Source organism: Asparagus officinalis, chromosome 7, assembly GCF_001876935.1.
Source record: "Asparagus officinalis chromosome 7, Aspof.V1, whole genome shotgun sequence".
NCBI classification, from domain to species: domain Eukaryota; kingdom Viridiplantae; phylum Streptophyta; class Magnoliopsida; order Asparagales; family Asparagaceae; genus Asparagus; species Asparagus officinalis.
Window position 1 is genome coordinate 12,145,186 of NC_033800.1, and position 4,531 is coordinate 12,149,716.

Genomic DNA, 4,531 nt, shown 5'->3' on the forward strand with positions numbered 1-4,531 from the left:
GGAAGGACATAATAGATATATTCATGAGAATGATGCAACTTTAGGGGCTGTTTATTTGCATAAGAGCAAGTGTAGCAAGCTCCCAGTTGGGAGTCCTAGGCTCTGTTTGGCAAAAAATAGCTGAAAGCTGTGAGATTATAGCTGAAAGCTGTCAAGCTAGCTGAAAGCTGTGAAATTATAGCTGAAAGCTGATAGCTGTGTAGCTAGCTGATTGACTAGAGCTGTTTGGCAAAAGAAGCTGTACAACTAGCTTAAATTTGTTAAATGACTAAAAAGATCATGCAATATTATTGATATAAAATTAGAATTATTAGGGGCAAAAACGGAAGAAAAAAATTGACAGCTCCTTCCCAAAGACAAACGCTACTTGAGATAGCTTTCCAAAATCTACTTGCAAAAAACACAATCTCCAAAATAATCTCCTCCTATTTTTGGTTACCAAACAGCTCTACTAGCTTGTTGACCAAGTCAATAAGACACAAGCTCTTAGATAAGACACTTTTTTTGGTTGCCAAACAGTGCCCTAGTCAGCAAGCTCTCAAGAGCTCTCAAGCATTTTAGAATAAAAAATTAAAAAAATAAGCCTTGAGAGGCCCTCCTTGTTTTATGGAGCTCCAACAAGCTCCTAGTTAGGAGCTTCAAACAATATCAAAAAAAACCCTATTCTATTTTAATATTTTACCATTACTTTTCACCTCAACTGTACATTATTATCAACTCTATTTTTTTCACCTCAACAGCTAAACTTTTCACCTCAATAGTTTTGGTTGGCTTCATTATTATATTCACTATTTTGATGAGCATCAGCTCAATTCTCAAACAGCACACCCAATAAATAAATAAAAAAACCAAAAGAGGCCATCAAATCCAACCCCAAATTTAAAAAAACAACGGGTATTTCATCCTCTCCCTTCAACAGACCCATCCGCCGATCTTTCAACTTCGGCTAACGCCATCAAATCCAGGGGGCGGGGGGGAGGTCTTCATCCTCTCCATCAACGGCGGCGACCCGAATGCTTCGACAACGTCGCCGGCACCGTCGTCCCGAACCTCCGCCGACCCGAACGCCGCCAGAGCCCAATGCTTCGACAACGTCGCCGATCCTGGTATGTTTGAGGGGGGGTTTTGTAAAGTTTTCCCAGTTGGGAGCTCCCAAGCGCTCCACAAATTTGTGGAGCGCTTGGGAGCTCCGAAGCTCTCCACCGCCACGTCGACCTAAGGAGCTGGGCTTGGGAGTCCTTCAGAGCTTGCTGGAGGGGGGATTGGCAACATCCATCGCCACGTCGGCCTTCAGAGCAGAGATCGGAGCTTGCTGCCCATGCTCTAAGGGGGAAGGGTGAAAGTCTGCCAAAAGTTGCATCATTAGGGGTTGTTTGTTTGCATAAGACGTTTTTGCAAGAAAGTCTGCTAAAACTGATATTTTTGGCAGGCTTTCAACTCATTTTCCTCTCTTAAAGAGGCAACCAAACACGCCATAATCTCAACCTGGACGCTTACGCGATGATCAAAACAAATCAGATTAAATTATATCCTACTCTTTTTTCCTCCACTCTATAGTGGCCAAAAATGCTCTGACATGTAGCATTGTGTTCTAACTGATGTTGAGGGGCGAACCTCCTTTTTTTTTTGGGTAACTGAAAAATTTTCATTACTATCTGAAAAATGCACATAGGCTGGGTACCAATACAAAGATTCACTCATAAAATATCAATCTCTCACAAGTTTTCCATCAACTGTCTAATTTGTGAAGAAACGAGAGAGGAATTGCTATTGGGGACTCCGGTGGAGATTTTCTCTTGTTGTTTCTGAAGAAGATGAACTCTTTCTGTATTTATGGGCGTTCTATCCCCCCTCCGTCCCCAGGTAACCGCCCTGATTTGCCTCCCGATTTTCCTCACGCACGTTGCTTTACGTGAGACTCGTTCTGCAACTGAAAGAAATCCCACAGATTGTGAGATTCTCCCAACAAACGTATCGAGTTCTTAACGGGTTGGGTAACTATTTGGCCCATGAGGCCAAACCCACTTACATCTCCCACTTGGCCGAAATGGCCAAATACTTTCCAAGCAGACTCCCACTATCCATGGGATGTTACTCAAGATGTAATTTCATACTCCCACTATCCGTGAGATATATGCATATTTTCACTCTACGTGAATAAGCCGAGTACAACCATTATCCATGATCGTCTCCTTTCAATATTCATGAAAGTTTCCTTGTCTTAGATATTTCTAAGTCCCATCAAACCAACATGTTTGATAAATGTACCTGCTGGGATACCCTTCGTCAAGGGATCAGCAATCATGTCACTAGTAGGAATATAAGTAACACTGACTTCTTCTTTTTCCACAATATCACGAATATAATGATATTGTATCTCAATATGTTTTCCTTTAGAACTGTTTGCACCACTGTGGATCAAGCTGATGGCTGCTTAATTATCACAGTATATCTCAATTGGTCCATCCACCAAATTGATATCCAAGTCCTTTAGGAACCGTCTTATCCAGACTGCATGAGTAGTGGCCATACTACAGGCTATGTACTCAGCTTCTTGTGTGTATCTGGCCACACATCCCTGTTTCTTACTACCCCAAGAAACAGCTGCACCACCAAAGATGAACAAGTGTCCGGAAGTGGACTTCCCGTCATCTTTGTCTCCTCCGAAATCAGCATCGGAGTAACCACGAACCTCAAGCGAGTCTGCTTGATAAACTAACTTATGGTGCACAGTGCCTTTTAGGTATTTTAAAATCCTCTTAACAGCCTCCCAATGTGCTGGACCAGGATTACTTTGATATCTACTAACCAAAGTCACCGGATATGCCAGGTCTGGTCTAGTACACAATATTGCATACATCAAGCTTCCAACAGCTTGTGCATACGGGACACTAAGCGGTTTCTGCCCTTCTCCAGGACATTGTTCTTTACACAACCGCTTTCCCATAACCAAAGGTGTTGGCGCAGGGTTACAATTTCCCATCCCAAACCTTCTAAGTATTGTATGCAAATACCTTTCTTAGTTTAAACTTAACATTCTAGACTTTTTATCCTTAAGGATCTGTATACCAAGAACATAGGATGTATCTCCCATGTCCTTCATCTCAAATTCACTACTAAGTGCTGACTTGATTCTGTTCAGCACTTCTATGTCATTTCCAGCCAGCAAAATATCATCCACATACAAGGATAATATTGTAAAACTGCTGCCACTCTTCAAGACATATACACAGTTATCCAATTTATTTGCAACAAAACCAAGTTGGATAACAGTATTGTGAAATTTGAGATACCACTGTCTAGATGACTGTTTTAAACCATATAAAGATTTCTTTAATTTATATACTTTGTTTTCTTGTCCTTCAACCTAGAATCCCTCAGGTTGATTCATATATATTACTTCCTTCAACTCTCCATTGAGGAATGCAGTCTTGACATCCATTTGGTCAGGTTGATTCATATATATTACTTCCTTCAACTCTCCATTGAGGAATGCAGTCTTGACATCCATTTGGAAAAGTTCCAAGTCAAGATGTGCAACAATTGCTAAGATAATTCTTATAGAAGCAAACTTAGCCACCGGAGAGTAAGTCTCCTGATAATCTATACCTGCCTTCTGAGTAAAACCTTTAGTAACTAAACGGGCTTTAAATGTATCAATAGACCCATCAACCCGATATTTCTTCTTTAACACACATTTACATCCTATGGACTTCCTATCTTCTGGTAAGTCACATAGCTCCCATACATTGTTTCTCTCTATTGAGTCAAGCTCCCTTTTCATGGCTTCCAGCCATTGTTCTGATTCATGTGTGTTCATAGCATCCACATAATTCAAGGGATCAGCTTGCTCATCTATGTCAATGTCTACCGAGAAACAGGATGGTTCGCATGAATACAGATAATAATCATCCATCCATGCAGGTGTTGTTCTGGGTCTTTTATTACCACTAAGGTTGACAGGTTGGACAGGTTCTGCTGGTTGATTTACCATAGGTATATTCTCATTTAAAGGCTCATCTTCCATTATTGGATGATTTACTTCATCCACTATGTCCAGGTCATCGTTGGGAACATCATCTAAGTCTAACAGAGGTTGTACTGCCTCTTGAACTCGTTCCTTTTCCTCTAGTTTTTCTAGAAAAGTAGCATCTCTACTTTCAATGACCCCTTTCTCTTCATGGAAGAACCTATATCCTTTAGACTTTTCAGAATAGCCTATAAATCTACACTTTAAGGTTTTGAGATCCAGCTTATCTCTAACTTGATATGGAATGAGAACATGTGCAACACAACCCCATTTTCTTAAGTGACTTAATTCAGGTTTGTGTCCATTCCAAATCTCATACGGTGTTGACTCGACTGATTTTGTGGGAATCCTATTCAAAATATAATTCGTAGTCAATACTGCTTCTCCCCAAAAAATCCTTGGAAAGACCAGAATGTGACAACATACATCTCACTGCATTCATCAATGTTCTATTTTTTCTTTCAGCCACACCATTCTGTTGTGGCGTGTAAGGCATAGTGG